Source organism: Hemicordylus capensis, chromosome 3 (genome assembly GCF_027244095.1).
Source record: "Hemicordylus capensis ecotype Gifberg chromosome 3, rHemCap1.1.pri, whole genome shotgun sequence".
Classification (NCBI taxonomy): Eukaryota; Metazoa; Chordata; class Lepidosauria; order Squamata; family Cordylidae; genus Hemicordylus; species Hemicordylus capensis.
In genome coordinates, this window is record NC_069659.1 from 296474839 (window position 1) to 296487737 (window position 12899).

The 12899-nt window shown below is 42.6% G+C and overlaps 1 protein-coding gene and 1 long non-coding RNA gene across 8 annotated transcripts in view; one reads left to right on the plus strand and one right to left on the minus strand.

The window, feature by feature from the left end:
• Positions 1–215: 215 nt before the first annotated feature.
• Positions 216–12048, plus strand: LOC128350105 (uncharacterized). Its single transcript, XR_008319153.1, has 3 exons — positions 216–341; positions 1267–1365; positions 11519–12048. It is a non-coding gene; the product is annotated as an uncharacterized LOC128350105 (long non-coding RNA).
• The window catches only part of EPHB1 (EPH receptor B1), a 482626-nt gene continuing 480041 nt past the window's right edge, over positions 10315–12899 (minus strand). For all 7 annotated transcript variants that reach the window (XM_053307812.1, XM_053307810.1, XM_053307811.1 and 4 more), the window contains one exon: positions 10315–10728. The gene's annotated coding sequence lies outside the window, so the exon portion shown is untranslated. The remainder of the gene's footprint in view (positions 10729–12899) is intronic.

A 12899-nucleotide genomic window follows, 5' to 3' on the forward strand; every position in this document is an offset into this window, starting at 1 on the left:
TCCTCTGCCATCACCACACAGTGCTATGGCTACAGACAGGGATCAGCATTAGGTTCCCAGCAGTAGTCCAATGATGTCCATCTCTGATGTTGGCCTTGAGTTGGCCTTCAGGGATCATACAATGGATGATGTCACAATAGGTTGTGATGATGAATCGATGTCACAATGTGTTGTGATGATGAGTAGCTATGTGATGATGTCACTGAGGGCAGTTGGGAGCATTGCAAGGAGAGTCAAAAAATTGCCCCCCAACTGAGGTGTGATTCAGAAGACTGTAAGGAGAGGGGGCGGGGAGAGAGAGATCTACATGGTTTCTTCATTGTGGAAGAAAGACCCTTTTGGTTAGTAGTGGAACACCTCAAATCATACAAACAGATGCTTTCCTTTATGCAAATTGGCACATATCTTTGCCATTGGGCCATATTGTTCTAATTATAATCTAGCCAACGGCCCTACTGGGCACACTTGTGTGTGAGAGAGAGATTGAGTGACATGGTTAGAGGGGAAGTGGATTTTACTGAAAATGTTTTATCTTACTCAGAATCTGCTTGCTTCTTTTCATTATCATTTTTCTGTAGAGCTGCCTGCTTGTTTGGCAAATGCAGTGGAGACAAACATCTGAGTGGAGAAAGGATTATGGGCAATTCTCACTAAGCTTCCTCAAAGCTCACAGATGGTTTTTGGTCTCTTTAATTCTCCAAACAAACTGGCCTCTGTCCATTGCTGAGCGTGTCCCCCTGGCATGAATGGCTTTTCCCTGCAGCTGAGCCACTAAGGCGAATATACATATAATCAAAATAAGGTGATTAAGTCCATATTTAGGGCTTGCAGTTCTTGGCTTCCAGGGAGCTGCTGTTCTTTGAAGGGCTCCGATGTTGTTGTCTGGTTTCTCTAAACATGTTGCAACAGGCAAACTGAGCACCCTCCCCATTAACCGACTGCTGTGCACAACCTCAGTTGGGAATCCCTGTACTGGTTGCAAATTGGCACACTAAGCCAATTTATACAGCTGCTGTTATGTAGCTGCAAGCAGCAGGACTGTTTGTCCTCAGTAATCAAAATTTTCCAACAAAGTAGCTCAAATTTTATGACAACAAAAGCTGAATTATTCTGCAACCTATATAAATTATTAAAGTTAAACACCTTTGCATGGTTTCTCTTATTTTGCATTATTTATTCTGCCCCCCTTTTTTCTTTCTTTTCTTTCTTTCTTTCCTTCCTTCCTTTCTTTCCTTTTACTACTTTATACAATCCATACTGCTTCAGCTAAATATGGGGAGACCAAGAAGGATAATGGGCATAGATTTTCTCCCCTCTGACTCATCTTCCTTGGAGGCCTTCAGGAGAGCCGTCTTTTTTAGCCTGGTTTGTAAAGATATCTAGTTTTAATTTTAATTTTAATGAGTTTTAATCTGGTTTAAATGTGTGTGTTTTTAGTATAATTGTTTTATGATGTGTTTTGTATTTTAATGCAAACTGCTCTGAGCCACTTTATGAAGGTCAGTATATAAATTGAATGAATGGATGAATGAAAAACAGAAATTTTGCTCAACTCCTTGTTGCTGGTTTTCATAACTGTTTGGCTCAGAATACAAACCTTGGTGATTCGTAATGCTAGTCTTTAAAATGAGGTGAGCGATATGACTCTCTGAGTTTTTCTCTGGCTTGGATTATAATTTGAGCCAGAGAAGAAGTTATTCTCCTGCCTGCTTTTTTACCCACTCACTTATCTGGCTGCTGCTCTGGTAAAGGGAGGTATCTCTGCATTTTTCCCTTGCCCTGGCACCAGAAATGCTGTAGCAGCAGTGACCTAAGCATTTCCCCAGAGTTCTTAGTGACCATCAGGCACCCTGGAGAAATGACATTCCCAGGTCTCCTGGCACCTGCGTCACTGCTGTAGCAGTATTTGGGAGAGGGAGAGAGATAAGAGACATGCAACCTTCTCCTAAAAGAGCCAGGCTTTAAGTTGTTGGCTGCCAGGTCCAAAGGATCCGTTCATAGGAATGGAGTGCCATGATTCATGCCCAACATCCATCTAAATCAGGCATGCTCAACTTGGGCCCTTCAGATGGTTTTGGACTACAACTCCCATAATCTCCAGCCACATTGGCCAATAGTATGTATTATGGAAGTTGTGGGCCAACATCTGCAGGAGGGCTGAAGTTGAGCAGCCCAGATCTAAATTAACAACATCTAAAATGCCTCATATTATTTGTATTATTTTTACTTTTATTAAAAAAATTTATACCGCCCAAAACTTACGTCTCTGGGCGGTTTACAACAAAACAAATATTCTTTCAGATTTGATGCTTCTCACCCCCACCAAGGCCAAAATTGCCATCACTACCAGCTTCTCCTCTAGATTTCTCCTTGGTAAGGGATCATATGATGAAGTCACTCACACAATCAAAAACTGTGTTCTATCTGTGTTTGAGAGCTGTATGTGCTCCCAATTTTTGGTTGTGTGGTAGCAAGGTAGGAGGGAAACCTGGGTAGCTTCTCCTCCAACCTTGCTTCCACACAATCACTTCTACCCAGGTTTTCCTCTTACCTTGCTTCCACACAACCAAAAATTGGGAGCACACACAGCTCCCAAACCCGGGTAGAACACAGTTTTTGACTGTGTGAATGACCTCAATGTATTCCTTCTCCATCACTTCAGCAATTGCTTAAGGGTTAGGAACCTCCCCCAGAGGCTCACCTCAGCTTTTCTTAGAATTGGATCTTGACACAATTGTGCCCCTTCCCTAATTTGGAATTCTCCAGTTTTGCTTCTGCTCAGATCAATACTCAAGCTCAAGGAACGGACTTCTGAGTTGCGGGTAGGGTTTTTTGTTTGTTTGTTTTTTACATTTTATATCCTGCTCTTCCTCCAAGGATCCCAGTAGTATACTACATACTTAGGTTTTTCCTCACAACAACCCTGTGAAGTAGGTTAGGCTGAGAGAGAAGTGACTGGCCCAGAGTCACCCAGCAAGTATCATGGCTGAATGGGGATTTGAACTCAGGTCTCCCTGGTCCTAGCCCAGCACTCTAACCACTACACCATGCTGGCTCTCTTGGATTGGAGTCTCTATGAGTCAGCATCGGTCTCCCAGTGAACATTAAAAACCATCCTGGAGGTTTGATGGCTTGATATTATGAAAACCAGTATGAAAATATTGTGTGTACATGGGGGGGGGGGGGCGGGGGGAGGACTCAAGGAAACACTTCAGGTAAAGTTGGCAGAACCAGCTACAGGAGCTGCTGCCCTTAAAGGGCAGTTTAGCCTTTTATTAATTATAGGGGAGCTTTTGTCCTGACACTTATTTTTCTGCACATTTACTGCATTTGAATTTTCATTTAATACTTGGCCAAGTCTGTTGTTGCACAGTCTAACTGTTCCTTAATCATACTCACCCACAGCCCAGCAAGACTGCTCTTAGCATTCCGACAACCAAATTCCTCCCACAATTACATCAGTACCTGAAGGCCCAAACTTGGACCGTCCCCACAGCTTCCCCATGCACTATTTAAGGTGTTTAGTGTATTGATTTTTTCCCCTCTTGAAAGTGGTATGATTCAATAAATCTGGGGGCTCTTATGCTGCATTCAGAGTGTTGAGATTTCCATTAGGGTATTAGATTTAGCGTATTTGAATTTAGAGTCAAAGGTCTAGCTTCAAAAGATATTCTATCCAATATGTAGCACCAAGTCACTGTGACAGTCTGGTTTCAAGGCTTTGCTGAGTGAGTAAGCACTACCTCAGGGCTGGGGGAATTGAAGGTCTGTGCAAATCAGTAGGTAGAAGAGACATGAGAAAATGCTGCAGGTCAGAGCAGACAAAGAAAATGAACGCTACATGGCGACATGTTCTATTTTGTAAAGAGTAACCTCAAATCTGGTGCAGCAATTGAGGGATGTTATTTCAAAGTAATACTGTGAAAGCAAAGCCAGGGGATTTGATGTGCAAATGTTTCTTGCGTTCTTAAAGCCACAGCTCCTCCCAAGTGGCCTTTGCCAAGAAATACAGTACAAGTAGTTAAGTACAAATTGTGAAGTATCTTGTATTGCCTTACCATTTCTGATGACAGGCACTAAAGCAAAAAAGAAAAGAGTAAATGCTGGTACATATTTCATCCTGCTCAAAATGTGTTCACTCAGACGTAGTTCTCAGTGAAGCAGCAACCTGTCCTCAGCAGTACATTTTCAGACTACAGATGAGGGTTTGTAATATGAAAGACCCTTCCCCCAACAAGAGTCCAAAACACTGGGCATATAAAGTCGGCAGGTGGAACCATGATTTATTTTATCTAACTTTGATTAGTTTGTTGGTCTGAACCCATGTTTATTTCAGGCAGTCAAATTAATGTCAGAACCTAAAGTTCGAAATTAGTTAGTTTGTTCTAACCATGGTCTCATGTGATGTCTGAACCTGCAATTGTGGTTTAATCTTGGTTTGTTTCAGTATCTTCAACTTTGCAGGGCTCTCACACATAGGGCTTTTTCAGATGAAACACAGATCCATGGTTGAATTTGAGAATTCCTGCTATGCTCTTCCATACAAATGTGCCTCTCAAATTCGTCTGAGGTTCAGTTTGACCACACAAACTGAGTTTTGAAACCAAGTTGTATAGTTGGCTTGTTTGTTTAAAGCGTTGCTGAATTTGCCATCGGGTTGCAGCCAACCTGACCCCCAGGCTTTATTCTTGGCTTGTTGCAAGAGGCTTGGCACAGAACTGCAGAGAAACAGCTGTGGATTGGCAAATGGTAGAGGGGCCAAAGAAATCACTGGCAGCAAGACAAACTACGCTGATGTCGGGTTGTCTGTGAAAGGAATTAGCTGCTTGTTTTTGGAGACTTGGTTAGAAGTTTCCATGCCTCCGTGTTTTGTCTGACAGGGCCCATAGAGAGAAGCAAACCCAGATAATGTGAGGTAAGAAGGTTAAACCAAGATTTGGTTATTATCTGTTATGCCAACCCACATTTCTTCAATAAACCATGTCTGAACCCACTCATAGAAAATTAGCATGTCAAGGAGAATGCTAGACTAGAACTGCTCTCCTTGATATCTAGTTTTCTGTGTGGAGGGATTTGTTGGGGGATGGAGAAGTATTTCAATCATGTATGTCCTCACCTGCAGTCTGGAGAAGTACAATTCAGACATGGGTTTCCCCTTTCAGAACTAGGTATTGGATTCTTAACTTAACTTGGATATCTAGACAGTGTTGTCCCTCTCAGAGAGCATGGGAGCAATCTCTAGTTTTTAGCATTCTCATTCCAGCATATAAAACAAACAAACAAACAAACAAACAAACAAAAAACCACACCCCAGAATCTGTGATGAGCCTATGCAAATAGAAGTGGACTGCTTAATAGCCGAGGTCACCATTAGCAGATTTAGATTTTACACGCAGCCAGTGCAGCTCTTTACTTCCACTCCTATAAGTGGATGAATGCCATTCATGCCCGTGGAGAAAAGTAACACACTGCACAGCATTGCAGTGGCAGCAAAACTGCCAACTATCCCTAACACCATGTGGCTGAGTCCTCACTAGCAGCAATCCCTTGGTGGTGGTGGTGGGGTGTGTGTCCATGCACTTGTGCACACATGCAATGTAGTTTACACTACACATTACGGGGAGAAGCAAGGGGACTCTCTGGGCAATGCCAATGTCAGTTGCCTGCAGATTAAAATGTAACACTTTTAGCCCCCTTCTGACTATTATTTCTGCATTTTTTGCTGGGAAGGTAGAAGAGGACAAGAGATCTATAAGAGGAATATCCAGTAATAATATTTTTTAGTATGCCCTCTTGGGGCATGGTATACAATACGATGGTGAGTCTTGCCCTTTGCTTGCTCTAGATACTTGTCTTTGATTATCCTATACAAAAAAATGGGAAGGCATCTGTTGGGGCAGAGTGAGGCCTCTTGGGAAATGCAGAGTGAAAACCCTTGGGCTTTGCAACCCATGGGGAACCTTCAGGTTGCACATAATCAGAGTTGTAAAAAAGCAGAATGCCATGGGGAGCAGCCTAGAGAAATAGTTAAGTGGGAAAACCAACTTCTGCCTCTGTTCTCCCTCTTGGTCCTCCTGTGTCGCTTCCTGATTTCTCCCAGAAGGCCATTCTCCATGCCACTCTGCAAGGGGATGGGTTGGGAGATGTTCAAGGTGGATCCTGTTGAAGGTGGAGCTGCTTCTGCCTCACCCGAGGGTAGAAGGAAGCTCTGTTACAGGTGCTGGAGCTGGCTCCACTTTTCTCAGCCAGGAGGGAGATTGATGAGTATGGACGGAGTTGCTTATTAACTTCATGCCACCTTCATGCTTTCCAGAACCTTTGCTATGGGTTTCCTCTGTTCCAGATACTGTTAGCAGTCCCAGTGATTCAGCTGCAGGGCTTTCCTGCCATATAGAGAAAGTGCTGGCCCTGTCAGTTGTGCTGTGACTCCATCCCAAGTGTGTGTAGGAATCAGGAAGCTAAGCAGTCAGCACACAACTTTGTGCCTTTGCTGGAAGCCTGGTCATTGGCTCAGATGCTTGAATTTTGGTGTCTGAGCTATTTTGGGAGCTGTACTCCATGGAAGGATGCTCATCCATTACTCAGTTTCTCCTAAGAGCTGGTCTTGTGGTAGCAAACATGAATTGTCCCCTTTGCTAAGTAGGGTTCACCCTGGTTTGCATTTGAATGGGAAACTACATGTGAGCACTGTAAGATATTCCCCTTAGGTGATGGGGCCGCTCTGGTAAGAGCACCCACATGCTTGCATGCAGGAAGTTCCAAGCTCCCTTGAAAGGTTCCAGGCTCCTCATTTCAGGGCTGAGGTAGACTACTGCTTCCAACCTTGGAGAAGCCGCTGCCTGTCTGTGTAGACAATATTTAGCTAGATGGTCCAGTGGTCTGACTTGGTGGCTTCCTATGTTCCTAGATCCCAGGAAGGTAGGGAAGGGGAGAAGGCTTGTGTTGCTGCTCTAAGTGGTTATATGCAGGGCCCAAGCAAACCCTCACTTTCTGCTCCTGTCCCCATCATTTGGGACAGGGTGGACTGATTTAAATTACCAAGACAAAAAGACCAATTTAAGCTATTGGCCAACATCACTGTGGGGCTCATGCTCACACACACATACCCATGCTGCTGCACAAGAAGGTTGTTCCGGTAGAACTCATGCTTGCATGATCATAGGTAATATACTACTTGCTTTGGGAATAATGCAAGTAGTGCATGACCTACAATTGCACAAGTGTTAGTTGTACTGGAATAGCTCACTTGTGCAACATCATGGGCATGTGTGTATTAGAGTCCTGCAAGAGCATGGAAGATTCTGAACTGCCCATGTTACACTGTGGGGCATGTCAACCATTGATTTTAATTTTAAAAATCTATGTGCGTTTCAGATAATTCTTAAATAAACGCGCATACTAACTGGTTGATTGGTAGATAAAAACATAAATATTTGTAATTATAGTATTGACTCGGACCCAGTTGCAGAGATTGGTGGTTGTTAGGCATAAAATATGAGAAAGGGTTCAACAGATAGAACAATGGATGGAATCTGTGGTGATTTGTCAGACCCTGGTATCTAGTATCAAGCCATAATATCTGTACATGGACCATTATGTTGCATGATGATTGATGAATGTTTTCTCCTCAGTTCTTCCTTTACAAAGAGAAACAGCTTTTCATAAGTTCATAAGAGGGTCATAAATTCAACTTCATGAGATTCTACATTTCAGTGATCTTCACCGTTTTTCACTTTGGCAAAAACCTTCAAGATGGTGAGAGCTGTTTCCCACCATACTGACCTCCACACAGTGCTGTGCTTTCCCCAATGTTGAAGGGGTCCTTTAAGAGCAATGGGAGTCCTGTTGAGTCAGGGCTGACCTTAGGGCATGGCAAGGAGGGTGACTGCCCTGGGCCCCGCTCTTTTAACCCCCATTAGAATTAACAGGAAGGGCTCCCCGCACTGGCTGATTTGCCTCGGGCCCCAAACCCTGCCAAGGCTTTCTAAGGATGGCCCTGTGTTGAGTGCCATCTTGGAATGCGCACACAGTGTACTGGGAAGTGTAATCCTTCCCAGCTCTTTCCTTATAGGAAAGCTCAATAGGGAAAGCACTGGGAAGGGTTACACTTCCCAGCACTCTGTGTGTGCCCACCAATATAGTGCTGGGGACCTGTTCCCTTAAAAAGAGCCCCAATGGTACTGGGGAAAGTGCAGCACGGTGTGGTGCGAATGGTCACCTCTGTGTGATTCCAGGGGAGCTGTGCCAAGCAATTGGCTTTGCAGTTCATCAGGGAGTCGCTACAATTAGGATTGACGGGAGCCACTGGCTTGTGGGCCCTGAAATGAAGAACACTGACATTTTTGCATTATGTTCCAATTTCATTTTATGTCAGATTATTTGTGTTGTAATGGTTAGAGTGGATGAGGGCCAGGGAGACCTGAGTTCAAAGTCACATTTAGCCTTGAAACTGGGCCAGTCATGTATCTCTCAGCCTATCTTACCTTATAGGCCTGTTGTGAGGATAAATATAATGATGTACATTGCTTTGGGCTCCTTGGAGCAAGAGAGCCAGCATAGCGTAGTGGTTAGAGTGTTGGACTAGGACCAGGAAGATCCATGTTCAAATCCCCATTCAGCCATGAAACTTACTGGGTGACTCTGGGTCAGTCATGTATCTCTCAGCCTAACCTACCTCACAGAGAAAACCTACCTTGGGAGGAGAAAAATAACCATGTACTCCTTGGAGTTCCTTGGAGGAAGAGCGGGATATAAATGTCAAAATAAACAAACAAATAAAAATAGAATAAAATAAATGTGAAAATAAATTAAATATTGTAAAAGAAATTTATACCTGAAAAACAAATTTTAAAAAATTAAAAATTAAATATTTTTATCCACCCTGATCTAGGAGCCCCTTATCCTTTAGACAATGTTTCTAGACTGTGTCAACCTTATGAATCCAAGGAAGGAACATACCAGATGTCCAAGCCACTACTCTTGCTATTTCCTTGGGACTGACAGGAGCAATAAAAGAGGGAATTAGCAAACAAGACAAAATCTTTTTTTAAATATCAGCATCCAGAACTTGTTAGAAAATGGTACTTAGCTTGTGTAAATTATTATGATCAAATACAGGAACCTCTTATTTTCCAAAGTGGGGAAGGAAGAGAGAGAGATACAACAGTTGATCAATCACTTCTTTGGTTGTTCAACAGCTGCAGTCCTCGGACATCTTAGCAACAACAGAAAGAAACTTGTTTTTTGTGTTTCATATGCTCCTTTTTCCTTATCTGTATCCTCAAGTAGGACAAAAGCAGTACTTATTTACTTAAAATTATTTTATATATATAAGCAATAATTCAGTAACTAAAGACACAATGTTATGTGTGCTTCCTTGGGAGCAGGTCCCATTGAAAGTCAGTGGAATTTATTTCCAGGTATATAGGTTTGGGCTATAAGTAATGGTGCAGCAGGGAAATGGCTTGACTACCAAGCCAGAGGTTGCTGGTTCGAATCCCCGAAACACCGATATCAGGCAGCAGCGATATAGGAAGATGCTGAAAGGCATCATCTCATACTGCACAGGAGGAGGCAATGGTAAACCCCTCCTGTATTCTACCAAAGATAATCATAGGGCTTTGTGGTCACCAGGAGCTGACACTGAATCAGACAGCACACTTTACTTTATAAATAATCCACATTCTCCTTCACGTTTTCAAAATGTGGCTGCCGGAATCCCTCAGTTCCTGTATGCCACAACCTCCTAACTCCTCCTCATCTTGTTGACTCCGTAAAAAGAACAGCTTGATGTAAAATGTACTTTGGAGTCGGCTCTCTCTTGGGCATTCCTGTGATTCATTAAAAAATGTATATATGATATAGTGATTGGCATTATGCACATTGCCTCTGAAAACAATAAACACTTGAGTGATTTGTGATACCCCATCAAGTACACACCCTTACCACATCAATTTTGAAGAGTGTACACATGTTTCAAGAATGCATCTGCCTTCTAAAATAGAAGGACCACCTTTCCTACTTGGAAAAGATGGAATTCTTTCTCTACCTGGTTCTTTCGTTTATTTTAAAAGGCCTCTTTTGAAACATGCAATGACCCTTCAAAAATAAATGTAATCTGTACTTGCGTATCCTTTCTGAAATACAAAATATTGTATGAAAAGCCACACTTAGGTGTCTTGATGTTCCTACTCATGCAGATCTGCATCTGCTGGTAATCTAACCTTACTACATCATATTGATAGAATTGCCCCTTGTCCTTATAATAGCATGCTTAGTTCTCGGCAGAGAATCAAAAGAAAAATAAATCACCAATGTTATTTCATAATTTTTATTGAGTGCAATTTTCTTTTTAGTACAATATTTTTTGAAAGTTACTGTTACAAACTCTTGACAATTTGGACACAATCAACGAGTTGAAAGGGAGAGGGGGAAATGTACAAGAGGGGGCAATCCTTTACAGACATCTCATTGGCTATGTACATGGCAGGGCCTCTGTTGGTTGGGACAGTGCATGCTACTGCAGTAGGTCTCTGTTGCCTCTGCTCCTCAGGACCGAGTGTATCCTTGATAGAAGAGCCTATCACTCCCAGGAGGTTACAGCTCATCTACAGGGCATGGCTGCCTTGCCAGTGGAAAAGGAGGAGGAGTTTGTGGTGGTAAGCTTGACTGTCAGGACTGGCCTCTTTCCATGTCCTTCTGGCATCAAACAGTGACAAAAACATGCCCCTACACATGAACAAGGAGAAACAGAAACCATTGTGAGTTTATCTTGTTCTTAGAATGTGTGTGCTTTTATGTCACCACTAATATAATCACATTTTAGGAGAGGAGAGGAGAGAGAGACTGAATCTTGCTGGTTCTAGATCAGACTGCAACGTTTTCACTGATTCATAAGTTATGTTAATTGATTAAAACTGTTTTTTTAAAAAATGAAAAATATGTTAGAGGTGAAAATTTTAGCATTGCACTGCAGTAATCCCTTCTGGCCACTACAGGCACGATACAATGTTAATAGCTCTGTCTTGGTCAGTTAGAGTCAGTTAGAACTGTTCAGTTGTTGAAGGCTAGTGCCTGTTTAAGCTACCTAATGGTGCAGTGGGGAAATGGCTTGACTACCAAGCCAGAGGTTGCCAGTTCGAATCCCCGCTGGTATGTTTCCCAGACTATGAGAAACACCTATATCGGGCAGCAGCGATATAGGAAGATGCTAAAAAGCATCATCTCATACTGCGTAGGAGGCGGCAATGGTAAACCCCTCCTTTATTCTACCTAAGACAACCACAGGACTCTGTGGTCACCAGGAGCTGACACTGACTCGATGGCAAACTTTACTTTATTGCCTGTTTGGGTATGTTGTTCGGACCTTCTCTCAGTATGAGATGTTTTAGTTTCTTAATCTTTGTTTTTTGAACTCAGATATCAGTCTTCAGATAATCTCTTGGGCTAAACTTCTTTACCACCAGAGCATACTCAGATGTGTGAGGGCTTTAATGTTTCTCCTCACACCCCTCAACAGGGTTATGGGCCCAGAGCTCCAGGACGGGTGAAGAAAGTAATTAGCCTGAATAAGAAAACCAGGTTTTCTCAAAGATAGAGACAAGACTGAGAAGTTTCAAGGTCCAGATTTTGAGCTGCAGTCTTTCAAAATGGAGATGCTCCTTAAAAGCCACAGGCTCAGCAGGATCTTACACACAAAGCACCCTGTCAGAGAAGAAGACAGACAAAAATGATAAAACCACTGGGATACTGTGTTTATCAGTGAGTGACTCTATATTGGTGCATTTAAGAAATAAACAACATGCAAAGGACATGTGGGAGACTGAAGAAATTGTATGAAAGAAAGTCAGCTGTCTCCAAAGGTGCATAAAGATGTGTAATAAGAAATTACAGGGAGATGATCTGTCTAAGCATGTAACTGAAATGTTGAAAACTTTGTAACAGCTGCAAGCACAAGGAGTAATTTTGCCTGACATGGTTCAGATTGAATTGTTATTGAACAGTCTTCCTGAAAATTTTGAGCCTATTGCAAATGTATTGGAAACCAAAGATTATTTGAGTTTGGAGTTTGTAATTACCCGCTTGGAAGAATCTATTTGTTCATTCCATCTGTTATTGCATGGGGTTTCCTTGATATGCCCTGCCACAAATAGCTAGAAATAAATTATAATTACATCTCTTAGGGAAAGCACCTTCCATGGCTTTCATTATCACTTCTTTAGTGCCAAAGATGCTATAAAACATAGAAATGTTAAATATAGCATCTTTGTTAATGGTCAGTATAGAAATAAAATAAATGATGGAAACACCCTTGGGTACCTACATTTTGATCCATCTGAGAAGGAACCAGTGGGTAGCTACTGTTCTTCATAATCCAGGTACTGCTTTAGCCCCAGAAATTGTAAAAGACCAGGGAACAAGCATTGGTCCCTCTAACAGGGACTCCCAGATGTTGTTCACCTCCTCTGTTCTGTTCGATTCTGGTTTGGTCTCAAACCAATGCTGGCAAACCAGTTTTATGCACACCCCTAGCTCCTACCATAGAAGAATGCCCTAACCAAGGGTTGGAGTTGCTGCTACTATTCCCAAAGTGATGGTTTAGCCTGGAGGGAAGGCCTGGCACAGTTAAGACAGTAGCTTTCCAAGACATGCTTCTTCCATGAAACTGAACCTAGGTTATTTCCTCTCGACTTCATCATGCACACTTCCCAGGGATAAACCTGAGTCCTCACTGTGTTCATCAACTGTAGTGTGGAGTGGATGGATATGGCAATAAACATGGCTGGGGCCTCATTGTGTTGGGACCACATCTAGCCTCAGAGGACCTCAACCTCAAGGATAACACCGACATCTCAGCAGCAGCAGCCAATCCTAGATTGCTGAACATAACATCACAGGCA